Source organism: Culex quinquefasciatus, chromosome 2 (assembly GCF_015732765.1).
Source record: "Culex quinquefasciatus strain JHB chromosome 2, VPISU_Cqui_1.0_pri_paternal, whole genome shotgun sequence".
Classification (NCBI taxonomy): Eukaryota; Metazoa; Arthropoda; class Insecta; order Diptera; family Culicidae; genus Culex; species Culex quinquefasciatus.
This window is the reverse complement of record NC_051862.1, coordinates 101,748,044-101,775,392: the sequence shown is the minus strand read 5'-3', so window position 1 is coordinate 101,775,392 and position 27,349 is coordinate 101,748,044. Positions and strand designations below refer to the sequence as shown.

The following is a 27,349-nucleotide window of genomic DNA, read 5'->3' as shown; positions in this document are numbered from 1 at the left end:
TCCTGTTAATTTTAAGGTAACTGATATTGACGTAGATACTAAACACTTGATTAGACTTAGGAATGTTTATAGGAGACAATATCAACGGACTGGGGACTATGACAAAAGATTTCAGTTAACAATTTGAACAAAATCATACAAGACCGACTTGACAATATCAGAAATCAAGAATTTTCAAAACATGTAAGCCAGCTTGGGAATTATTCAAAACCATTTTGGAAACTTTCAAAAGTTCTTAAAAACAAACCAAAGCCTATTCCTCCTCTTATTGTTGAGGATTCTCCTTTGATTACATCCGAGGAAAAGGCAAATGCACTTGGGCTTCATTTTGTTAGTTCACATAATCTTGGCGCTTCCATGACCAGCCGTAAAGAAACATCAGTTGCCAATAGTATTTCAACAATTAATAACTCTACCTTTGAATTTCCTGCAGATTCCCATGTTTCTGGTGAGGAAGTCAAAGTTGCAGTAAAACAAATGAAAAATATGAAAGCTCCTGGCTTTGATAACATTTTTAATCTGGTGTTGAAAAAACAGAGTGATCAGTTCTTTCAACATCTAGCCAATATTTTCAATAAATGTTTGCAACTTGGTTACTTCCCTACCAATTGGAAGCTGGGCAAAGTCATACCAATTTTGAAGCCTCAAAAGATCCAACATCGCCAACAAGTTATCGTCCCATTAGTCTTTTGAGTAGTCTGTCCAAACTCTTTGAGAAGGTCATCTATTCAAGGCTTTTGGATTTTACCAACGATAATAATATAATTTTGAATGAGCAGTTTGGCTTCCGTAAGGGACATAATACTGCTCATCAGCTTACGAGAGTATCAAAAATCATCAAACAGAACAAGCTTGAGTCTAAATCAACTGCTATGGCTTTGTTGGATGTTGAAAAGGCTTTTGACAATGTTTGGCATGATGGTTTGATACATAAACTGTATTTATACTTACTTACTTATCAAAATAATCCAGCAATATCTTTCGGAGAGATCGTTCAAGGTTTTTCTGAATGGGATTGCTTCTGGATTATTCAACATTGATGCTGGGGTTCCCCAAGGAAGTATTCTTGGCCCACTTCTGTACAATATTTTTACATCTGATTTGCCTACTCTTCCTGGTAATGGTGTGTTGTCACTTTTGCTGATGACACTGCCGTTATTTATAAGGGTAAAATAACCAGATATTTAGTTGGCCGTCTTCAGAAGGGTCTTGACGTTCTTTCCGAATACTTTGGCGACTGGAAAATTCGCATAAATGCAGCCAAAACTCAAACCATCATTTTTCCACTTTCCAAATCGGCCAGATTTGCCCCAAAGGATGATGTTTTGATAAAAATGAATGATGTTTCGATACCCTGGTCAAAGGAAGTTGTCTATTTAGGTCTCATACTTGACTCGAAACTTTTGTTTCGGCAGCATGTAGACAAAATATTGAACAAGTGCAGCATTCTCATCAGGTGTTTGTATCCTTTAATTAACAGAAAATCAAAGCTTTCTTTGAAAAATAAGTTAGCAGTTTACAAACAAATAATTTACCCCGTTATTGAGTATGCAGTACCTGTTTGGGAGTGTTGCGCTAGAACTCATAAATTGAAGCTCCAGCGTGTCCAAAACAAGGTACTCAAAATGGTTTTGAATGTTCCTGGCTGGACAAGATCAAGTGAGGTTCATGAATTAGCAGAAGTAAAAACGTTGGATCAGAAGATTCAAGAGAAATGTTTGAAATTCAGGGAAAAATGTGCTATATCTGAATACCCCTTGATTCAAGGATTGGTTTAGTTTATGGTAAGTTTAAGTTAGTTTTAGGTTAGGTTATGTTTTCTTAACATTTTTTTTTTTCCTCATTGTACCTAGTGTTACAAAAATGATAAATCATATACTTTTAAAGTAATGAAAATGAACAGTGTTTAAATCACGAAAAGCAAACTAAAGCTGAAGAGCCACAGCTGACCACTTATTATGTAAACCAAATGTAATTATTATAAGAAAGATTCAATAAAGTATATTTAATTCAAAAAAAAAAAAAAAAAAAAACATTAATGAATCACTAGAATTGAATAAAATTACAGAAATAACCTACCGAATAAAGACCAAATCGCCGTTCATGCCGTCTAGCTTTGTGGAATGTTTTTATTTTTTGACTGACATTCCCGTGACAGTTGTGGTTGACAGAGCGCAGGGGTGGAACAAACGCCGTCGAGCGTAACCCACGGTAACCTGCTAACGCTCAGTACGCAGCCACTTCTGAGTCGTTCAAAAACACTGTGAAAAAGTGTCTAGTAAATTTCAATTACTTTTTCTATTCTTTCCTTCAGAAAAGAGGAAAGTAATAAAAGTTCAATTTAAGTTTACTTAGGCACTAATGCCTAAACACATCACCTTGACTGATGCATCATGTCAACGGTAGATGAAATCTAGTTTAGGGCCCTAACATAATAACCTTTCAGCAATAAGCTTGACGAAGCATTGCGTAGCATAGAATAATTAATTATTGTATGCATGCGAACTTGTATGCAAGCTTGTATGAAAGTTTAGAATGAATGTGGGGGTTTTTGAAAGAATTTTGAATGAATCGTGTGATGAATGAATGCGATCCATTCTGGTCCAAGTTTTTACTTGCGACGTAAAGGATTTTAGTTTATAATTTTTCTGGTCCAAATAAATTTTTGTGACGTAATCAATTAACAAGAAACGAACCAAATTTTCTGGTTTCTTGTTTTTTCGTTTTCTTCAGATTAATTTATTTTTTTCTAGTGTAGTCCCGGATACAGAGAAGCATATCAAATTTTGATCTCTTATCCATAGATAAATATGAAATCATCAATAAATTTAATGCGATTTTCGCTACTTTAAGATTCCACTTAGCATTCGTTACGGCTGGCTGATATTCGTGTTTGTAATGATGTACACACTAAAAAAATATGAATTTTACACATGACGTAATCACAAACTTCACTTAAAAACAAAGCATGTAATCCGAAATGCGATGTAAAATAATGTTAATTATCACACAACAGTTAAAATTTTAGCCGCGCAAACAAAACTAGAATATTACATCAAATGAAATGATCAACAAAACACTTTCGATTTAATTTTACGTTTCGTTCAATGCACATGACTGGAGCGTGTACTTTGATGTAATTTTAAGTGAAACGAAACTTAATTTCGCGACGGTTTGCTTCATTCTGCTTGGCAGTGTAACAAACGTCAGCCATGTTGTTGTAAATCAAAACATTGCAGCGGCAGCGGTTGAGGCGCAGTCTTTCTTCAAAATTCGACCTGAATTCGTCCGTAATGGTAAATATAACTGGTTTTTGTGTTTTTCAGATTGATAATTAATTGCTTCGATGATTTCACAGATGCTGTTCTCCGTCGGAATTCGTCCAGGAATTTCCACTTTGACCAGGCCGTAACAGACGGCAACTTCCATCAAACTTCCAAGTTTTCGAAGAAAAGTGATCTGGCCGTGGGGAACCAAAAGCTACTACCGAAGTGAACCATGGGGATCGGATCGAATCAGCCGGGTGGTCACGACCTGTTAGGACGAACTCAGCCCAGTGAGGACAATAAATGGCTAAGAGAACTGAGTGCGAGCGACCTGAGACCCGTCAGGAATTTGGCAACGGAACAACATCTGACCTTCGGAGGAATTCAATGATCAAACTAGAAGGAAAAACAAACTGAAGTGTTGTGACTTAACGTGAAAAATTGTGATGAGTGAAATATAATTATGGTGTTTTTTCAATAAAAAATATCGATAAAAGCGAGTATAAACCGTATAAACATGTTTCCTTTCATTAGTAAGAAATAGTCGATTCCAATAAGAATATTTTCCCACAAGAAAAGCGTAAAGCGTAATATTACACGACCTCGGTTGGTTGTGTGGTTCGTGTAATTTTCAAATGAGACATAATTTTGCGTCTTATTTGACGCTCCAGTTATGTGCATTGAAACAACAGAAAATTACACGATTTTTTCGAAGTGTGTATTAATTCATTGAGATCATTATGAATTGGCAGAAACGAACTTCTCTAGTCATTCAACCAATTCAATCTGATATTCTGTGATAATTGTTGTGTTTATTTATTCTTTTCCCATAAGTGATGAATTGAACTATGATTTATTTGGTGAACAATATTTATTTATTTAATATTAATTTACTCTAGTGGTGGTCCTTAATTCTGAAAAATCACAATGATTTAGTGGAGAAGAGCTTTCCTTCAATGGTACCAATCACTTTAACTAAATCAATGATTTGGCGGAAGCTAAGGACCCGAGTAATGTCTAGATGTGTATGTGCCTAGAATAACAAATTTAAAACAAAATCAAATCATTAAAATATTGCCCCTGAGTTTACTTTACTCTTTGATGAGTGGTGGTCCTTGATTCTGAAAAATCACAATGATTTAGTGGAGAAGAGCTTTCCTTCAATGGTACCAATCACTTTAACTAAATCAATGGTTTGGCTGAAGCTAAGGACCCCAGGAATGTGTATGTGCCCAGGATAACAACAAAATAACTTTGTCATTTTTTAACCCGACTCCGGGAAAATTGTAACCTGTGTTTTCACAGTTCCAATAAAAAAAAATACACACTGAATCAAAGACCAGCATGATTTGACTAAAAGGAAGATTGTAAATTTTTAATTCGTTGTCTGTAAATGTTTAAATATATTTAAATGTATGTCTTCATGTGGCGCAGTCCTGTTTTTTTTTCGTGTTATTTTCCGTCTCTTTTGTGTCGCTGTTCGAGTGCATGGGGTGATTGGTCATTATAATTAAATAATGGCATCAGTAGTGCGGTGCCTGTGTGGACGCGCAGTCCTGTTTTTTCGTGTTATTTTCCGTCTCTTTTGTGTCGCTGTTCGAGTGCATGGGGTGATTGGTCATTATAATTAAGCAATGGCATCAGCAGTGCGGTGCTTGTGGAGACGCGCAGTCCTGTTTTTTTTTTCGTGTTATTTTCCGTCTCTTTTGTGTCGCTATTTGTGTACATGGGGTGATTGGATTTCTTCTTCTTCTTTTTTCATTTATTTTTTTTTCGCGCGTTCGTTGGCCGATGAATTTTATTTTTGTTCTCTTTACATAGTTTTCGATAGAAACGATCCGATTTTTGTTTTTTTGAGACAAGCAAGTCGTATTGCTGGATCAAGTCCATTCCATATCATCGAGGATCGGAAGGCACGTCGACGGATATGTTTTAAGGCTTATGATATAAAATAATTTTAATGAATGAAGCCCTTCCTACATCACCGTTGATCGGAAGGCACGCCGACGGAGAATTTCTGGAGAATCGCGGTCGAATTAATACTATATTTAAATCCCTAGATAGGTATCTTTCCGCAGCCGGCTGCCTAAGATTTTAAAATTTCAACCGATAAACAAATTGCTCATGGTCGCATCACCTACCACAGTGAATCCTGACCTCATACCCATCTTACTAACCCCTCAAAACTCATGTGATACTTTGTCGGAGACGCAGTCGATTTGGCGGTCCCATCACTCAAGTATCGGCTAACATTCCCATCCACTTCCCCGTGTCTTACCACTGGTCGTGGCCGGCGTCGGTATTGATCAGCACGATAGGGACCTTTGAAAATTGCGAAGGGGTGATGATTGGTTCCTACTTTTCATCTGTGGTCCACGGAGCAATGTTTGGGGGTCCTGGTCAATAACGAAGTAGCAGCTACGGGTAGACACCAATGCTATGCTATGCTATTTAAATGTATGTCTTCATGTTTATCGTGTGCCACATGCATTTATTTTATATTTATTAGCCTTTGGTTGGTGTCAAACTAGGAGATTTGTATTTATTTATGTCCTATTCATTAAAACCTATTCATGCATGATTTAAAAAAAACAATTAGAAAACAAGCACAGTTAAAATCAATTAAAAGTAGGCGACTCTATTAAGTCGAGAAAAGTCACATAAAAAATACAAAGACACCAACCCCATATGAATGTAAGTTTCAGCCTGTTCCAGCTGACAGTGACAGATGTCACTGTCAACCGACTGTCATTGTGGCAAGCGGAAGTGAGCTGGCGGGGACGGATTTTGGGGGATATAAAAGCGGACCAAACCCGAGCATGGGTAAATAACAAGGGAAATGCGTAATAATACCTTTCTCTGGTATCAATACCAAATTTTGGTATTCCTGGACCCTTTAAAATTTGTCTTAAGGATTATGCAAGAGCAAAATGTGGTATCATACCAATTTAAGGTATTGTTTTGATATTTTGCAAAATTGAAGAATTTGTCAATGATCGAACACCATATTTTGGTATTCTTTTGGTATTACAGTATTTTATCAAATTCCTCAGAAACTATGGAAAAATTTTGACCAATTTTGACAAAATAATTAATTTTGCGCTAAAATGATGTCTCAAAGCGAATGCTTTCATTCAAAACCGGAAATTTCAAACTTGATTTTAAACATTTTTGATATACCCCCTATAGAAATGACTTGAAATTGTGGAAAATTTTCTAAGTCAGGATGGCACATTTTGGTATTATTTTGGTATTTAAGTGTTTTATCAAATTCCTCTGAAACTATGGGAAAATTTTGACCAATTTTGGCAAAATAATTAATTTTGCGCTAAAATGATGTCTCAAAGCGAATGCTTTCATTCAAAACCGGAAATTTCAAACTTGATTTTAAACATTTTTGATATACCCCCTACAGAAATGACTTGAAATTGTGGAAAATTTTCTAAGTCAGGATGGCACATTTTGGTATTATTTGAATATTGAAAGTTTTCAAAAATTTTCTCTGAAACTAAGGGAAATTTGTTAAAAAAATTTACGAGTTAATTAATTTTGCGCTAAAATGACTTGAAACCCAAAAATGTTAAAGATGATTTTAAAAATTAGTGTGATATACCCACTAATATTTTTTTCAAAAACGTTGAAATATCTCTAAGTCGGGATAACCAAATACTTTGAAAAACGAGTCAATCGACAGATTAATGAATTTTGGTGAATTTCAATTCAGTTTCATTTTAATAATACTTATTTTTCAATCTTGTTATTTTTCAGAAGCTTCAAGAACTTCAAGCACAGGCCGTTCATCAATGACAAATGCATTCGGTGTGGTGAAGAATATCACTAATAACAACATGGAATCATCAGGTGAGTAGATTTGGCTGTTGCATATGAATAATTTCCGTTTTTTCACTAACTGCAACTGCTGCACTAAAAATGGTATGAAAATATCAAATTTTGGTATTACTTGTTCAAATACCAGCGACCATAATGTGCTCTTGGTTGCCCAGTAATAGATGGTAAAATACCATGAAATCATACCAAAATCATGTAAGTGAAAGACCACAGAAATACCAAAATATGATTTTCCAAGGGCGCGGGAATACCTAAAAATAAAACCATGGCAATACCAAGTTTTGGTATTCAAGCAATGTTCAAAAATCCAGAAGACCTCAACTTGGTATTGAAATGGTTTTATTTTGAGGTATTATTTTACCCTTGGAATAACATGGTTTGGTATTGTTGTGCCCTTCCATATACTAGACTTTGGTATGATTTCATGGTATTTTACCATCTATTACTGGGCAACCAAGGGCACATTTTGGTCGCTGTTATTTGCCCAAGTAATACCAAAATTTGGTATTCCCGTGTTATTTACCCCTGCCCGGGAAGGTGATCAGAATCAAAATCAGCATGAGTCACTAAGGACCACAATACTGACTTTGATTTGTCAAAACCAAATCAATTGTTGATGGATTTCTAACAGAAGAAAAGCAAGTTGGCACATTCGGGTATAAAACCGAATAAAGGCCAGAAGTGCAATTTCTGAATAGAATTTTACAATTGTAATTTACTACGAGATCAGAAGATCCCAAAGCGTTGCCAACCAAAAAAAATCAGATTGAATTTGAGGTACCTGGCCAATTTCAGGAAGAATGGCAAAGGATTTGAAATTTTTGGATGTACACGGAGAAAAAAGAGTTCCCAAAATCGTGAACAAGCGTTCATGAAAATGGGAACCACGAACAAAGTGTTCAAATACCATGGTACGTTTTTGGAAATCATACCATGGGATTTGAACACTTTGTTCGTGGTTCTCATTTTCATGAACGCTTGTTCACGATTTTGGGAACTCTTTTTTCTCCGTGTACCTGAAACAGTTGCGGTATACACTGAAAGAAAGGCGCACAGCAATATCACATGTTTCACACGTGAATCTGCCCCATACGACATGGCATGTGAATGTCATGTGCAAATCACTTCGAAAATTCTCATTGCGCAACGCGGTAAATTCAATAGAAAAACACGTGAACTTAACGTGGCGACACACTTGAAATTGAAATAATGTTCTTGTGATTGTTAAATGAAATTACATTCGATTTCATGTGATTTTTTGGTCGTAATAAAATATATTTATTGCTTTTTTAAATTTATATTTTTACACCCTTTAGCTCAATAATGTCATACAATAAAACAAAAAAAATCACGTCACTGGTCTTCTTTGTTTTCTTCCATTTTTAATGACGATGACGACGGTGCGGATCTTAGCCATTTTTTGTAAATGTTAAAAAGCATCAATCCGCATAGGAGTAGCAGCTTCTTCCGACCACGCCAGGATGGTTGTGTACTTTGTGGCCATCGCGGGAATCAGCACTGGCGGCCACTGCTCCCAGAACTTGTCCCAGAACGCCTTTTTTCCTCGGCTGGCCGTATTTTTCCTAAGAAATTTAATTCCGGATCTCTATTCCCTGGAAAAGTGATGAAATATGTATTTTATTAATTACCGTTTCTATAAATAAAAGTAAATTAGTACCTACCATAATTTTTCCATTTTCTTTTCCATTTTTTAAATTAGAGCTCAAACAATGAGCATTTGCTTTCTCGCCATCTTACTTTATGAAATTACTGGCTAAACATAAACATATCATTCTAACGTGACTTCTCACTTCAAAACCAAAGGAAATGTCGATTGAGGCAAATCAAATTCAATTCATTTGAATCTCACGTGACTTTCACTTCAAAATCAAAGGATAAGTCGATTGGGGCGAATCGATGTGCAATTCATTTGCATCTCACGTGAACACCATGCGAAATGAGAATGAATTTGTTTTTGGCCAGCGATCAGCTGGTGCTGAGTGATTTCCACATTCATCTCACATTAAAAGCATGTGAGAGTCAAGGGAAAAGCATGTGAAATTATCGTGTTGCTTTTTGGAGTAGCTCACGTGAAAAAGCATTTGATTTTACTATGTTGATTTCTTTCAGTGTAGGAAATACCGTTGCCTACTTCAATGGTAGAAATATTTTGTCTAGCTCTCTCATTAGAGGGAGATAACAAAAACGTTTGATTTAAAGTTGCACTGCCCATGATCGCATAAATGTCCCATATGCATTTTCATCACTTTTGAGATATTTATGCAGTTTGGTTCAAAATCGTGTGCTCTTTCTAAAGAGCTTATAAAATCAAGTACTTTGTTCTCACAGCAAATAATGTAGTAAAACGCCTGCGTGTAATAATGGTTTTGTCAATTTTATTTACACGGAGAGACCGTGCCCAGAAATTTTAACAATTAAAATTGTTGATTTTACCTTCGTAAATTTTAACAAAAACGTGCTTGTTACTGCCAATTTTCAGTTATAATAACCAAAATTCAATATTAGTTTAATAACCCGTTTGTTGAAAATGCTAAAGGCAAAAAGCTAACAGATTTCCCGAACTCGAATGAACGTGCTCGACTATTAGCTTTGGTTTTAGGAAATTCAAAAAAATGTTGGTTGAATATAATTAACAATTGGTTAAATATTTAAAAATTGAACTTGGGTTTGTTTACGTCTGTCATTTGAAGTCAGGATTCGAACGAGAGCGGTCGATTTGTTGAGTTTGTGTTGTTAATTATGAAGTGAGAGGATGTGAAAGTTGAAAATTACTCTATTTGGCTAATGTTGAAGTGGCAAATCAAAGTGTTGCAACTGGGGAGGTAGAATTGGTGAGTAGGTTTGTTGATGATTTATTTGCAGGTGATAAACTATGAAGAGCAAGAGGACGACCTTCTCCATAGGGACCTCTAATGCGAGTGAGTTGAACACATTACATATAAGAATGTTTGAAGGAAAGAGAAGGCAGTAGAAGGGAGATGCGGGCCAACTCTTAACGGATAGAGCAGCCCGGGCAAATTTAACAAAATGTTGGTTAATCTAAGTAAGTATGGGTTTATTTTTGCACAATAATTTATCTAATGTGGTTCTTATTAGAAAACTGAATCATTAAAAAGCTTCACGCTTACGACGGATAATATCTTAATGAACCATTATTTTTTTCAGAATCATCAAATACATAGAAATGCGTACACATGACAACATGAAAAATAGAGATGAAGGAAAATATAAAAAAATATAAAATATATAAAAGAAGATAGTTATTATCTTGAAAATTTTGTTGCAGTACGACTGCTTAATAAACTGGTAAGTAAAACTCAAAATATTTTTTCAAGAATCGGAGTACGATGATTTAGGATTAAATCAAATGCAATGAATTTGTGTTGCCAAAAGTAGTTTTATCAATATAAGCTTGGTAAGTAGCATTATTGATATTCTTCGTTCATCATTTTAATGTATGCAACATCTACTTACGTTCTTTTTTCAGTTTATAGTCGAACATGAATTTCTTATTAAGTGACTAAAAAATTTCATGTCTATTTGCAGCAAAAATGATCGCTTTGTGTAAATTCTGTGTCCAACCAACAGAAAAATAACTAAATCTGAGACCGTTGTAGATGATGACTTATCGGATGATTTCACAATGATGGTAAGTGAATACAACTCCTAATTTTATACAAAATTGAAAGTATTGGCTTCGCACAGCGTAGAGCATGACTCGGGCCGGGTAGTCCCAGGATCGGCAAGCTACTGGGTGATTCAAGGGAGACAGTGAACAAACAGAAAACACTACGAATTTCAACTTCAAAAAACGGCACTTTATTGCGGAATTGGTGTGAGTGTGCGTGTGGGGGTGTTATGTGTGAGTAGTTCAGGGGCAACTTTACCATGCAGCTCGCCGGATGTTCGCCGGCAGAGGAGCTTCGGCGCTACCACTCTGCGGCTTGGGGGGGTTCTTGGCTTGCAGGCTTCGGCGATGGCGTTTGTTCCCCAGCTGCGATCTCCGGTCTTCGTCGCCAGACGCAGCTTCGTACTGCGGCCTTCGGGCCGTCTTTGGCTTCGGCTTCCGTGCCGGATGTGGATGGACGACCAGCAGGCGTTGCTGGCTTCGTAACGGGCAGGTGTCTTCTCTCCTTGTCGAATCGGCAAGCCCCGGAGTCCACCGATTTGGGCTCGTCGAGAGAGGCCCTCCTTAGCGTTTAAGGCCAGCGGCCTGAGGGTAGTCGTCCTTGGCGTTGATGGCGCGGGGAGGCGCCAGACGACGGAGGTGGTCCTGTTACGGTTAGACGTGGGCAAATGCCATACTGGACTTACGATGCCGAGGCCGACCAAACCGAGGTGGACGCGCGCTCACGGAACCTCCGGGTCCCGCCTTGTGTGCGGCAATTGACGACCAACATACCGAGGAGCACGTCTTGTCCACTCGGACACCTGATTGGAAGAAGCCGATTTTCCCCAAAATCGGCTCCTTGTTAGTTTTCCCGAGTCCATTTTCCCTATGTCACCTGGACGTTTACATAATCCCCACCCTGGGAAATTGGTGGGCTTCAGCCTCGCTAACACTAGTAAAATTAGCCCCCTCACTACTGTAAAGTGTAGTGAAATGTGAAGGGACTACTGAAGTTGAAGAGGTAATTCGTCAAGGGTTGTGACCAACGGTTACAAAATAATAAAAATAAAAGCTTAAAACTTGGTGAAAACAATGCCTGGTTTCTATTTTTCAGGAATTCATGTTAGCATTCCAACGCCCAAGGCTCCAAAAAAGGTGGAACGGTAACTTAAACTCGCTGGTTCTCGGGCATAACTCAACCAATCAAGATGATTCTTTTTTTCAGTGATTTGTTAGAATATCTAGATGATCCTAGAACTTTGCAGAACTAAATTTGATCAAATCTGTAATTTTTGCGACCAAAAACATCGTTCCAACTTTTTTTTTCGCGCGTAAAAAAAATTCGCCGGAAATTCCGCGGAAGCAGTCGTTTGAAAAAAGGTGGAACGATGTTTTCGGTCGCAAAAATTACAGATTTGATCAAATTGATTTCTGCAAAGTTCTAGAATCATCTAGACATTCTTACACATCACTGGAAACAAGAATCGTCCCGATTGGTTGAGTAATGCCCGAAAACCAGCGAGTTGAAGTTATCGTTCCACCTTTTTTGGGAGGCTTGGGCGTCCGTGTAAGTTGGACATGCGTTGGGCGTTCCAGTGTTAAATTAAATATCTTTTTACTATCTTTAACAACATTTTTAATATGATTTTTTTTATTATTCTTTTAGATTTATGTAGGTTAATCATTTAAAACATTGATCAAACTTTACATTTTTATAACAACAGTTTAAAAAAAAAGTTTTTTTCTTATAATTTCTACCAGCAATTAAATTACTTCATGAAAAAAAAACCCAGCATTTGCTTTCGAGGCAGTATTACAAAATTTACTGCAAATTCAATAAAAATATTGCTGACAACAACTGATTATTGATAAAATGTACGAATATTTTTGTGCATTCAAGTAAGACATTAGTTGAAAATATAGCTAGAAATTCGGCCCAGCCTGTATCGTTAGATATTAAAAGAAAATATATATCGACACTAACATTGATTTTGTTTAGTTAAGCAATGTTTTGTTATAAACACCAAATAATTTGCTGCATGCGAAAATATTTCGGCCATTTAACCAACAAAAATGGCAATTCCAATTTGTTTTTGTTACTTTTAGTTATTGATGGTCAGCAATTTCGGGTTAACAAAATCAACAATCGATAGTTGAAAAAAAAGCTGTGTGTTTAACCCACACTTTTAGTTAAATTAATCAAGATTTTCTTAGATTTGTCCTGGCCGGTCTCTCCGTGTAATATTACACAGTTTTCATGGAACACATTTAGTATTTTTGCCTAACACCAATTACGCCTAAATTGTGTAATATTAACAACCTTTTTAATTAATATTGCATACGCGTGTTACCTCATGTTTAGCTGTCAAATTTTTCCACCATCAGCAATCAAAATCAAAGCGTTCCAAGTCGACCGGCTTCAAGGAGGCGGTCCAGCAGATCGAGGATTTTATCGCCAACCCGGAGTACTCTGCGCAACTGTTCACGGGCGAATTTGACAACCGTCCCGAAATGGACGTCGAGTTCAACAAGCTGCGCGAGTTGGAACAGGATAAGAGAGAGGACGGCCAGGAGGACTAGAGCGTAAACAACACGACCACGTTGAATGCGCTGGAAAAGGCCTAACGACGAGGACGATTCGGTTTCAATCGTCAACTAACTCACCGGGCGGGACCGTTTTTCTAGAACGAACTGGAATGGAATGGCCGAAGATCCGGCGTTACATAAAAATGGCTCACTGCTTCGAAAGTAAGCTGTGATAGTTCCCCGCCGCCGATACTAATCATGGATCTGCTGCGGCATCACTCGGAGTTCGAGCAGCTCGATCGTTCCGGTCCGTAGGCAAACTCCACCATCCACATGCTGGAGTATTCCGACGCCAACGAAATAATCAGTTTGGCGCAGTTCAGGACGCATTCCACAAAAAAGTGCTCCACCCGACTGTGGGACGCCCCGTACACGATCTAAGGCCCCCCTGACCTGGCGACGGTTCCATCGCCTGGCCGGACGAGGCACAGACAAATGCGAACCTCAACCCGTACCAGACTGACTCTGTCCCCGTATGCCATCTAATACTGGGACAAACTCCTGCTTGAGCCGTACTCAAACGCGCGGGACATTGCGCAAAAGTCTTCCGCCAGGAAAAAAGTTTGTGTCTAACTGCCCATTAAGTTGAACCCGGATAAAATGCTTTGTTTTGTTGTCTTTTTTAGGTTTAAATTTTGTGTGAGTTTAGAGGGATTTGAAACGCCTTCGTCAACAACACCAGGGCCATCGAGGACATTGCGAGCACGCCATCGCCGAAGCGCAAGCGAATACAAATATCCGGCGACGTGTAGACGCTAGACCTGTACATCTTCTCGCTGGTGCGTTACAACGTGCCCGTGTCACACCTGTTGAACGACCCCGTAGCAGTGGCGCGTCCTTTCACGGCCGGAATCAACATATCGAGCGTGTCGAACGCGCTGTGCAATATTCAGACCTCAAATCTGAAGTTCCTTCCTCGGACTTGGCATCATGGGCTGCGGTATCGTAAAGAATCTGCTCAATGCGGGCCACTCGGTTGTGGTGTGGAACCGCAAGTGCCACAAGATCAGGAGGTGGGCGCCGAGGACGCTGACACGCCTTCGGATGTGATCGAGTTTACGGACGGGACGAACTCGTGCGTGTTGGATCCGCAAGAAGCGAAGAATGTAAGGCACTTTCTTGAGTGATTTCTGGAATATGATCTCACTTTTGTTGTTACAAATTACAGATGTTGCGTCATGTCGGCCAACCTCGTCGGCAAGGGCTACGTCCAGATGACCGACGGCGACCCGGAAAAGTCGCAGGACATCGCCAAACAGATCATTTCCAAAGAGGCCGGTACCTGGATGCACAAGTAAGCGTGAAACACGGACCTCGCTCCAGCCCAGATTCTAACTAGTTTCTTTTGTCACGGCCAAACCAGATTCAGAGCTCGAAGAACCAAGCCAAGGAGGGCACGCTGATCATCCTAGCCGCCGTCGAGCGGTGACTGTTCGAAGAGTGCCATCTCGCGCAACACGTTCTACCTCGGTGACATGATCAACGTGACCAAGATGAACCTGGTGCAAACGTTCCTTCTCTCTGGATCCACGGCGTGACGCTGGCCGGCATCGCGAAGGGACTGTAAGTTTGTAACCGTTGTACTAAATTGGTTTATTTGATTCTAAAAAACATCACAAATTTAGCGCTTTGCGCAAACTCTATTTATATAACATTTTCATTTATTATTATTACCTTATTAATTGAATTTAAAATACGATTTCGAAGATAGCCCCTTTGTAAAGACACTCACTGCTTCACAGTGGGTGACGGAGTGCAAGCACTCGCGTTTACCCCTGATGATTAGGCAACCCCCACGACGTGAGTTCGCTGCGCGCGCTTTGACGAGCGGTTGCTCAAACCGACACGTGATTGGAACTCAGTTACGATCTTAAGAGGCCGCACGTGCAGATTCTGAACCAAGGGTTTGACTCGTTTATCTTCGTGAGAATTGGAAAAGGAGAGCGTGTAGGCCGTGTACCTTCAGCGTACCGAGTGGGAGCGGGACACACTATTAGAGAGCGATATTTCCCGAATAGGCTAAGCCCAACGCAACGTTTACGTGCATCCGGTGGATTCGTACGTAACTTCGGCGATCAGTTTCCCAGGCTCGAGTCTGAGAAATTTTAGTGACTCGATCACATTCTCCTAACCCGTGGAACGATTCGGAAGTGCAGTGAATTTGCTGGAGTTGTAACGTAGGTAATCTGCGCGAGGTTCGATCTCGGGTGTTAATTTAAAGTTAACTTTTCAGAAGCTAGGCCGATAGAAAAGTAGTGCGATAGATAGCTAGCTTTTGTGACCTTTGTGCGAGAACCTGCGAAGAAAGGTAATGTAGTCAGTGTGCGAAATAGTGCGTGCTCTAAAACGATCGTTTCGACGGTCCGTGTTCTCTTTAGGCAGCGTGGTCACAAGTTTACTTGTCTCCGGCGGCTTCCTCGTCCGCGGACAGGATTTCTGGCCGAGCTTCAACCCTGTGGCCAGCCGCCACGCCGTCAACATCGTGGCAGAAAAACCCCCGGTCGTACCGCAACCTTCGACCGAGCCACTCCAGTCACCTGTGGCCTTTTCGACGTAAACGCCTGGCCGCACCGCAACCTAGTTGCCGCGGCGATCTTCGTCGACTCGTGAGGATTCTTCACGAATCACCGTTCGAAGCTGCCTGGCCCCCAACAACCACGTGGCCCGTAGCGAACGCCTCGAACACGCCGTGACGCTGTCACGGACCGAAGGTCGGCAGACCTGAAGACCGACCACGTGGCAAATCGATCGGTTCCCGACGCCTGGTAGGTGAGTCGATCATCCGCCACACAACCATCGTGATCGCACAACAGCAGCAGTAGCAGGTAGCAGAACTCGCAGAGCAGCAGTCTACGGCGCCGGCAAGGGCGAAGTAGAGGAGAAAGAACGCGCACAACGACGACGACGACGACGGGCTCGTAAGTACAAACTCTGTGTTAGTTGTCCGTGTGCACATGTGACGTCCTTTGAACCACAGAGTTCGCAAGCATGTACAACCCGCGCTAGCCCGCACCGCTAGCCCCCCCCAAAAACGCCCCATTGTTGAAGATCTCCGGAGAAGAATTAAGAGCACGCACACTGTAGGATAGGGTGGTCGTAATTAGAAGATGGATTGTAACTATTAGGGAATAAAACTGAACTCAAAAATGTTAATCTGCGATCTTTAAATGCCGTCTTTAATAAAGTCCCTATTTAACCCGACTCAAGTTGCTTTGGTTGATGCTTGGGAAAGAATTTAGTTATGAGCGCTTGCGCTACGCTTCAGCGGTCTGCCGCGCACCGGTCACTCTGCGACACCTGGTGGTGGGATCAGTAACTATCGATGATGAATGAGTATTGATGTTGGGAGCATTCGTTGAGCACGTTGGTTTTAGGTCAATTCGGGCATTATGGGCTCGGATAATACTGAAGTTCGGTAAGTCGGACGCAGGGAAACTGCGGGGAAAGCTGAATCGTTCTCCAAACCTCTTCTCACGAGTAAACTGGACCTTCCTAAGGAAGAGTCTCAAGCTGGGCAACTTTAGATCAGGCGGGTGGTCCTCTAACGAGGTGGCGCTTAAGCTATCCGCTTCTTCCAGTGCGCTTCGGCGATCTCGCACATTTCCCTGTAACATTTTCTTGGAATTTTTCCCTGTACCGTACCATGACGTTCTGGTCCAACGTCTGTACGGTTACATTTTGGCGCCCAACTACAGTCACGAAGTCACGGAAAGTTTGTTTTTGGTAGGAAATAATGTTTTTTTTTAAATAAGGTTGTCTAGGAAAATACAATTTCGTGTGAGGAATTGAGATAATGTTTTAGGTTACTTTTTCGAATATTTTGGAATGTTTTGGTAAAACATTTTGTTTATTTCGGGAAACACTGTTTGGAAAGATGTTTTTTGTGGAAAACTTTATGAGTGGGTACAAGTAAGATTAAAGATTATTAGTATACGATATTATAGTACATAAGGCATATTTCATACACTTTCTTTGCAAAACACTTATATTAGTTGGTTTCAAAGATGGGTTCAAAATTTCCATACGTGGTTCATCTGCTGAACGACGATGTAGATTACGAGCTTAGAGTTAGAGGTCGCAAAGATGATCTTAATAAACCGTTAGAAGAGAAACAGAAAATTTTAAGGCGTTTGTATCGAGAAGACAAATTGGAGAAGAAGACTTATGCTTCGATTTATGCTATAGATCAAGAGTACGATTGGATGGTCTCACACGTTGAAAAGCTCAGAGCGTTTTTAGAGAAAGATCCACAGCCGAAGTACATTTCGAGGTTAAGGTATTTCTACATGAGAGCAAATCGTAGTAACACAACGACAGAACAATCTGAGGGTCTTAAGAAATCTATACTTGCAACGATCTCAGAGTTGTTAACAATTTACGACGTGAACGAATCAGAAACTGATAGCGATAAGTCAGATGGAGAGTCCAACGATAAGGACAAGGACAAGGATAACAAGCTAAAATTGCAAGAGCTTCAGGCAAAAGAAGAGGAACTAAAGAAGAAAGAAGAAGATATTAAACGTAAAGAACAAGAACTCAAGGAAAAGCAAAAACAACAAAAACCATTCGATCAAACACAGTTTGAAACAGCAGTAATGGAAGCAGTTAAGAAGATGTTTGCAGGTCCTTTGCCGTTTCCAAATACCAAACCATTGACCATACCTTCTCGACAAACTACACAAGAAGAGTTAGCAAGAACAGAACTAACAAAACAAGTCAAAACTTTAGAAAAACAACTACAGCAGATGAAAGATAAGATGAGTCAAATGGGTAGGCAAAATAATAATCAGGGAGTCGTAACAGCGGAACTTCTTGCGCAAGCTTTGAGTACCTTACAAACTTCTCAAAATCAGATACCTAATCAAACACAAGGTAATTTAGACCCCAAAACAACCCAAATCAGAATCCAAATGGAAATCAATATCCTCCAATCCCCCTAACCCGCCAAATTCCACAGATATTTTTCTAGATCCAGAAGAAGAAAATAGTTCAGAAGAAGACTCGCAAATTGACTGGACAACAAATTCCGGAAGAGAAAGTGGTAGAACACATTATGATAGGCGAATAGAAAAATGGAACATTTATTTCTCGGCGGATTCGCGATCTATAACCATAGAAGATTTCATTTACAGAATAAAAGTTCTCGCAAATATGAACCAGATTTCCAAACAACGCTTACTTAGCCATGTACACATGCTACTACGCGGGGAGGCTTCGAATTGGTTTTTTACCTATTTTCATCCTTCTTGGGACTGGGACATGTTTGAGATTCAGATCCGTTTCCGGTTTGGAAACCCTAACCAAGAGCAGGGTACCCGTCAGAGTATTTACAATTGTAAACAACAAAAAGGGGAGAAATTTGTCGCCTTTGTGGATGAAATAGAACGATTGAATAAACTTTTGACGAAACCATTGTCTAGACAAAGAAAGTTTGAAACAATTTGGGAAAATATGCATGCTCATTATCGCTTGCAGTTAGCACCTTTCACAATTCAAACATTAGAACAACTTAAGGCTCTTAACCAGCGAATTGATGCTAATGACCCAAGTTTGAACCAAAAGGGCACGAAGCACGCTGTTCATAACCTCGAAACTTCATCAGATCACGCTGGATCGGATGAAGAGGAAGTGAACGCAATCTATAAGAAACCACACGGAAGAGGGTCTCAATCTCAGCCCTCGAACAGAAACGAAACGACCCGGTTGCCAATCTGCTGGAATTGTCGAAATCAGGGCCATTTTTGGAGGCAATGTAGTGAGAGGAAAACAACATTTTGCTACATTTGTGGTAACCCGGGAACGGTCGCGGCTACGTGTGACAAGCACCCGAAAAAAGAACCGACTGGACAAACTGGGGACCCGTCGGGAAACCAAGACCGGAATGCTTAAGTGGGAGCACGAGTATTCCAGGTGAATCAGTGGTTCCCAACTCGAAACCTTTCATTGATCCTTTTCAAAACCTTTCAGAAATTAAAATTCAAACTAATCAATGCCCTCAGGTGACAATTCGAATTTTTGAAACCGAAATTAACGCTCTCTTAGATTCGGGTGCGAGTATTTGTGTGACGAATTCTACTGATTTAGTCGAACGTTACGGACTTAAAATTCTTCCATCGCCGATTCGTATTTGCACGGCGGACCAAACGCAATATTCCTGCGAGGGATATGTTAATTTCCCAATAACATTCCGAAAGATTACGAGAGTTGTACCAGTGGTAGTTGTTCCACAGGTCGCTAGAAATTTCATTTTAGGAATAAACTTCTGGAATGCATTTGGAATCAAACCAATGATGGAAGGAGAAAAAGGTCTCGAGGAGATTACCGAGATAACACAATCACCAGCCACGGGAGAAATGGTTAATGAAATATTTCATTTTTTCATTCACCCGGTCGAGGCACTTCCCGTTCTTGAAAAACCAGCTCCAGATGAGTCGCTAGATATACCTGGATTGGATTTACCTGAACCATCAAAGACGACACCGGATACCGTTGAAACAGAGCACGAACTAACCAGCGAGGAGCGAAGCCACCTGGCGGAGGTCATTAGAACCTTCCCGTGTACAGCGGATGGAGTTCTTGGCCGGACGACCCTGTTACAGCACGAGATAAACCTACGAGAAGACGCAGTGCCACGACGACAACCACTCTATCGCTGTTCGCCGGCGATACAAGCGGAAGTGGATAAGGAGATTCAACGGTACAAGGACCTGGACGCGATTGAAGAATGTACGAGCGAATGGGCTAACCCGTTAGTGCCGGTGCGGAAGTCCAATGGGAAGTTGAGGGTGTGTCTCGATTCGAGGAGAATCAACGCCCTCACAAAAAAAGATTCGTATCCAATGAGAGATATGAAAGGGATTTTCCACCGACTAGGGAGTGCAAACTATTTTTCTGTAATTGACCTGAAGGACGCATATTTTCAAATTCCATTAAAGGAAGAATGTAGAGATTATACAGCATTTAGAACGTCCAAAGGTCTTTTCAGATTTAAAGTCTGTCCCTTTGGTTTAACTAACGCCCCATTCACCATGTGCCGCCTCATGGATCGAGTGATTGGCTTCGATTTAGAACCTCAAGTTTTCGTGTACTTAGACGACATTGTGGTGGCCACAAAAACTTTAGATGAACATTTAGAACTTTTAAAAATAGTTGCTGAACGTCTTCGCAACGCTAACCTTACCATTTCATTAGACAAGTCCAGATTTTGTCGAAAAAAAGTTACCTATTTGGGGTACTTGTTGACGGGAGAAGGCGTCTCCATTGACAACTCTAGGATTGAACCAATTTTGAATTACTCAAGACCAAAATGCGTCAAGGATGTACGACGACTGCTAGGTCTTTGTGGATTTTATCAACGATTCATTCAAAATTATAGTCGAATTGTTTCACCCATTTCTGATCTCTTAAAGAAAGAAAAGAAGAAATTTACTTGGACGGAAGCGGCCGAAGAGGGTTTCAGGAACTTAAGACAGCTTTGATATCTGCGCCCATCCTGGCTAACCCAGATTTCTCTTTGCCATTTGAAATTGAGTCGGACGCCTCCGACAATGCTGTTGGGGCAGCCCTAGTTCAGAAGGTAGATGAGGAAACTAAAATTGTAGCCTATTTTAGTAAAAAGCTTAGTAGCACTCAAAAGCGTTACGCAAGTGTCGAAAAAGAGTGTTTAGGAGTTTTACTCGCCATCCAACATTTTCGGCATTTTGTTGAAGGATCAAGATTTAAGGTAGTCACGGATGCCAGAAGTCTATTGTGGCTTTTTACAATTGGGGTAGAATCGGGAAATTCAAAACTTTTGAGATGGGCGTTAAAAATACAAAGTTACGACATAGAACTAGAATATCGAAAAGGGAAAAACAATATAACGGCAGATTGTTTGTCACGGTCCCTAGACGCGATCGGAATTGCCTCGGTCGATCCGGAGTACCAGGAGCTTACCAAGAAAATCCTCAGCGACCCGCAGGGTTACCCAGATTTTCGCGTAGTCGAAGGACAGATCTACAAGTTGGTGAAGAACGAAGGGAGAATGGAGGACACGAGATTCTGTTGGAAAATTTACCCAGCACAAGGAGAACGAAGCAGCATTCTGGAGCGAATCCACGGAACAGCACATCTGGGTTTTGAGAAGACCCTCGCGGCACTCAGGGAAAGGTATTTTTGGCCCCTGATGAGCTCGCAGACCAAGCGGTTTTGTCAAAACTGTCTGATTTGCCAGACGAGCAAGGCGACGAATGTCAACACGACAGCACCGTTGACGACCCAGCGGAAGATAGCAGAACATCCATGGCAGTTCGTCACAATGGACTACATCGGCCCACTTCCGGCTTCTGGGAAGGGACGAAACACTTGCCTCCTAGTAATAACGGACGTGTTTAGCAAATTTGTCTTAATTCAGCCTTTTAGACAAGCCACCGCTGAATCGCTTTGCCCATTTGTAGAAAATATGGTTTTTCAACTTTTCGGAGTACCTGAAGTGTTGCTCACTGATAATGGAACTCAATTTGTTTCAAAATTGTTTCAAGATCTTCTGAATCGGTACAACGTTTCTCATTGGAAGACTCCCAGTTACCACCCCCAAATTAACGATTCTGAAAGAGTTAATCGCGTTATCACAACGGGCATACGAGCGACGATAAAGCGGGATCACAAGGAATGGTCAAATAATATTCAAACTATTGCTAATGCAATTAGAAACTCAGTTCATGAAGCCACCCACTACACGCCCTATTTTGTTATGTTTGGTAGGAATATGATTTCAGATGGTAGAGAATATAGACACTTGAGAGACAATTCAGCGGGAAGCGGGAATCTTGACGATGCCCAGCGGGCGAAATTGTACGAAGAAGTTCGAGAAAATCTTAAAAAAGCTTTTGAAAAGCACTCCAAATACTATAATTTGAGATCAAACGACAAATGTCCAAAATACACATTAGGGAAAAAGTTTTAAAACGAAACACAGAACTTTCAGATAAAGGGAAAGGTTATTGCGCGAAACTGGCCCCTAAGTACGTCCCTGCGGTAGTCAAGCGAGTTGTGGGTGAACATTGTTATGAATTAGAGGACGAGAAGGAAAACGAATCGGGGTGTTCAATTGTAAATATTTGAAGAAATTGAACCATTCACCGTCACAACTTGTCAAGCAGTCTGGTGTTACATGAGAAATTAAATTTTAAAGCTATGAGCCCTCAAGGGAGGTTACGAAACATTTAACGTGTACAAAAATCCTACAATGGGAAATAATCACGAATTTTGCAAAATTCTTTGCAACAAAATATGAATTAACGAGCTATGTCACTACTAAAATAGGGTAGGAACAATTTGTAATTTAACAATTACTTGAAAAACCAACGAATTTATGTTGAAATTCATCAACCTCGTTGAAAATTCACTACTCCACTCGGAAATCGAGTAATGTTGAAAAGCTATGACAACTTTTTGAAAGTTTACGAAGCAATGTTTACTATTGCATGAAAACATCAATCGTTCCAACTAACTCCTCAGCAATGAGTCGAGAGTCCCACAAAAACATGAACAAACTACTGGTGACAAGTTGTTGAACGGCCATTGAGAATCGAAACAGAAACCATGAATGAAATCGATGACGCATTCAAGACCAAACGGTACCATCGAAACCACGAAACAAAGTAGAAGACCAACCGGATTTGACAAAAAGAGACCCTACCTATCAAAACAAAAAGCACTTAAGTTAGCTAGTTAGTAGTGTACCTAGTTTAGAGATATATTAGTACTAATTTAGGATTAGTTCGTTTCTTCGTCGAAGTATACGACACGCACGTGCGATCAACATCGAGCACGGTGCGTTCATTGATTAGATGATATCGATGATCAGGAATCCGCTTGTTTACATTGACGCAGCTCTGATTTGTAGGTTATGCTTCAATAGTAGTAGTAGTAGTATAATTCATTGATGATTGTTGAGGTCATCGGTTGACATATTTCGGTTGCAGTAGTTTGTTGAATATCCATAGCCCGGTCTTGCAATTCTTTTAATTCCTTAGTCAGTTGAATCATCATCTTAATAGTCCCATAATTAGTATTGAAATCCGTCCAATCCAGTTGCCTTCAGCCTCATTATTTACATTTGCTTTTCATTACAAACGCCTAAAAATAAATCACACAAAGCACTTAGTTCTTTCATTTTTTCAATTTTATGAGTTACTCCCCCCGTAAATCCATCAGTTTAATTAGAGTTCAGCCTACTCCAGTCGCATAGAATACTTAAATTTTAGATTTTAGAAATTTTTTTGGCCGCGTGAACAGAGAGTATGGACGATTTCCTGTTTATTTTTGAGTTTGACAGTTGAGGTTTGACAGTTCGACCCATTGCTAAGCAGATGGTGCGTTTGATCTCAGTAGGAATGTGATGTTAGCTGTTAATCAGTAGCTCACGTATTTGGGAAACCAGTGATGTGAATTTAGTCTTTTTTGAATTTTAGTTGTTCAGTTAATGATACTGATGGAAAAGTTCAAATTAGGGTTTGTGTAATTTTGCGTTTGGAACGACTAGGGACAAGTTACCTGAAGAGGAGCTTTAGGGTGGGCCTGAGTCTGACCAGACTGATCTTTCGGTGAATGAAGACACGATCATACTGCTCAACGTAATGATTGAGGTGATGATCAAGTTCTGAATGAGCCAGTTTTTTGGGTGTATTTGTTATTCTTGCTTTTCAATAAGTTGAAAGACCTGTTGAAAAATTGTTGAGGTAGTGTTAGTTTGATTGGGATTTATGAGTGTTTGCGAAGTTAAGTTGTGGAAATTAGGCGCACCGAAGCCATGAGCTGGTGTTGAACTGTTAAATAATTTGATTGATTTTTTTTTTCTGGATTATTTTTTTTTTATTTTTTGTAGGTTAATTTAATTAATTAATTGAAGATGAAAGTTTTAGCAATACCTGGTAACTCGAAAACCCATTGAACGGGGAAAACTAGTGGAACTAGTGCAATTTACACGAAGTGAAACGAGTTGAGGACGATGACCTGTAAAAAGTAGTGGGATTCCACGAGAGTATAAAGGTAGACCTTAACAATGACTTGCTTAAATTAGTGGATGTACTAAGATGAAACTAGCGAGTACCACACAGTTACCGGTAGAGCAAAGAACGGGATTCTAAAGTTTGAGGATAATCATGTAAAAAGTATTAATAATTAGGTTAATTCATTTTCCCCCTTATAGTTAGTTGTGTAAATAATTTTGAGACGAAACTTGCCCTTACGAAAATTTAGTTGTTTCTCAACTAAATTTTCGTAAATTCAGTGAGGAGTGATGTAACCGTTGTACTAAATTGGTTTATTTGATTCTAAAAAACATCACAAATTTAGCGCTTTGCGCAAACTCTATTTATATAACATTTTCATTTATTATTATTACCTTATTAATTGAATTTAAAATACGATTTCGAAGATAGCCCCTTTGTAAAGACACTCACTGCTTCACAGTGGGTGACGGAGTGCAAGCACTCGCGTTTACCCCTGATGATTAGGCAACCCCCACGACGTGAGTTCGCTGCGCGCGCTTTGACGAGCGGTTGCTCAAACCGACACGTGATTGGAACTCAGTTACGATCTTAAGAGGCCGCACGTGCAGATTCTGAACCAAGGGTTTGACTCGTTTATCTTCGTGAGAATTGGAAAAGGAGAGCGTGTAGGCCGTGTACCTTCAGCGTACCGAGTGGGAGCGGGACACACTATTAGAGAGCGATATTTCCCGAATAGGCTAAGCCCAACGCAACGTTTACGTGCATCCGGTGGATTCGTACGTAACTTCGGCGATCAGTTTCCCAGGCTCGAGTCTGAGAAATTTTAGTGACTCGATCACATTCTCCTAACCCGTGGAACGATTCGGAAGTGCAGTGAATTTGCTGGAGTTGTAACGTAGGTAATCTGCGCGAGGTTCGATCTCGGGTGTTAATTTAAAGTTAACTTTTCAGAAGCTAGGCCGATAGAAAAGTAGTGCGATAGATAGCTAGCTTTTGTGACCTTTGTGCGAGAACCTGCGAAGAAAGGTAATGTAGTCAGTGTGCGAAATAGTGCGTGCTCTAAAACGATCGTTTCGACGGTCCGTGTTCTCTTTAGGCAGCGTGGTCACAAGTTTACTTGTCTCCGGCGGCTTCCCTCGTCCGCGGACAGGATTTCTGGCCGAGCTTCAACCCTGTGGCCAGCCGCCACGCCGTCAACATCGTGGCAGAAAAACCCCCGGTCGTACCGCAACCTTCGACCGAGCCACTCCAGTCACCTGTGGCCTTTTCGACGTAAACGCCTGGCCGCACCGCAACCTAGTTGCCGCGGCGATCTTCGTCGACTCGTGAGGATTCTTCACGAATCACCGTTCGAAGCTGCCTGGCCCCCAACAACCACGTGGCCCGTAGCGAACGCCTCGAACACGCCGTGACGCTGTCACGGACCGAAGGTCGGCAGACCTGAAGACCGACCACGTGGCAAATCGATCGGTTCCCGACGCCTGGTAGGTGAGTCGATCATCCGCCACACAACCATCGTGATCGCACAACAGCAGCAGTAGCAGGTAGCAGAACTCGCAGAGCAGCAGTCTACGGCGCCGGCAAGGGCGAAGTAGAGGAGAAAGAACGCGCACAACGACGACGACGACGACGGGCTCGTAAGTACAAACTCTGTGTTAGTTGTCCGTGTGCACATGTGACGTCCTTTGAACCACAGAGTTCGCAAGCATGTACAACCCGCGCTAGCCCGCACCGCTAGCCCCCCCCAAAAACGCCCCATTGTTGAAGATCTCCGGAGAAGAATTAAGAGCACGCACACTGTAGGATAGGGTGGTCGTAATTAGAAGATGGATTGTAACTATTAGGGAATAAAACTGAACTCAAAAATGTTAATCTGCGATCTTTAAATGCCGTCTTTAATAAAGTCCCTATTTAACCCGACTCAAGTTGCTTTGGTTGATGCTTGGGAAAGAATTTAGTTATGAGCGCTTGCGCTACGCTTCAGCGGTCTGCCGCGCACCGGTCACTCTGCGACACCTGGTGGTGGGATCAGTAACTATCGATGATGAATGAGTATTGATGTTGGGAGCATTCGTTGAGCACGTTGGTTTTAGGTCAATTCGGGCATTATGGGCTCGGATAATACTGAAGTTCGGTAAGTCGGACGCAGGAAACTGCGGGGAAAGCTGAATCGTTCTCCAAACCTCTTCTCACGAGTAAACTGGACCTTCCTAAGGAAGAGTCTCAAGCTGGGCAACTTTAGATCAGGCGGGTGGTCCTCTAACGAGGTGGCGCTTAAGCTATCCGCTTCTTCCAGTGCGCTTCGGCGATCTCGCACATTTCCCTGTAACATTTTCTTGGAATTTTTCCCTGTACCGTACCATGACGTTCTGGTCCAACGTCTGTACGGTTACAAGTTTCGGTGATACAGCATGCGGCAGCCGCAGCTGCGAATTGAAGTTGGATCGACCCTCAAGCCTGAACCTCCTGCTGCATAATCTCACCATCAACATCGTGTTGTTTTCCACCAGGATCAGCACAGATCTGGAACGGGAAACGGTGGTTTCGAGTTCGGCAATTACGTCATCTAGAAGTACTTCGCCGAACGGAAGCGAACCTTCACTCTCAGCTGCCTTCGATGGCCCCAGAAAGCATTCCGCCGACCGAAAAGCGAAAAAGAACATCAAGGATCCGGAAAGCGTTGAAGATCCGGCCCACAATGGAACATTGAAATGTTTGTTCAAAAATAACGCAAACGACCTCTTTGCGAAGAAAAATTATTCAAAATGTACAAAGACAATAATTAAGTAATTAAGTTTAAGTGTTCAAGAGAAAATTATAAGCAATATCGAGAATAAAAGTTTCGTTTGTCTATGTTTGACATGACATTTCAAGGTAGAAACCAATTCGATATCTACCCCTGGTCCCAAAAATGGGCTCTGTGTGATATTACACATTTCTGGTGTACATTCATGGACAATTCATGGATGTAATTTTAAGCGATTTTTTCACAAAGGTGATGTGTATGCTTTTTGATGCGATTT

The 27,349-nt window shown here is 40.8% G+C and overlaps 1 protein-coding gene and 2 long non-coding RNA genes across 12 annotated transcripts in view; 2 read left to right on the top strand and 1 right to left on the bottom strand.

Moving 5' to 3' along the window:
* Positions 1-27,349, bottom strand: part of LOC6045498 (protein unc-79 homolog) — a 279,959-nt gene that overhangs the window by 22,737 nt on the left and 229,873 nt on the right. The window lies entirely within an intron of this gene.
* Positions 15,142-15,749, top strand: LOC119767023. The gene is made up of 3 exons (XR_005277273.1): positions 15,142-15,509; positions 15,566-15,640; positions 15,711-15,749. It is a non-coding gene; the product is annotated as an uncharacterized LOC119767023 (long non-coding RNA).
* On the top strand, positions 24,854-26,246 carry LOC119767024. Its single transcript, XR_005277274.1, has 3 exons — positions 24,854-25,221; positions 25,278-25,352; positions 25,423-26,246. It is a non-coding gene; the product is annotated as an uncharacterized LOC119767024 (long non-coding RNA).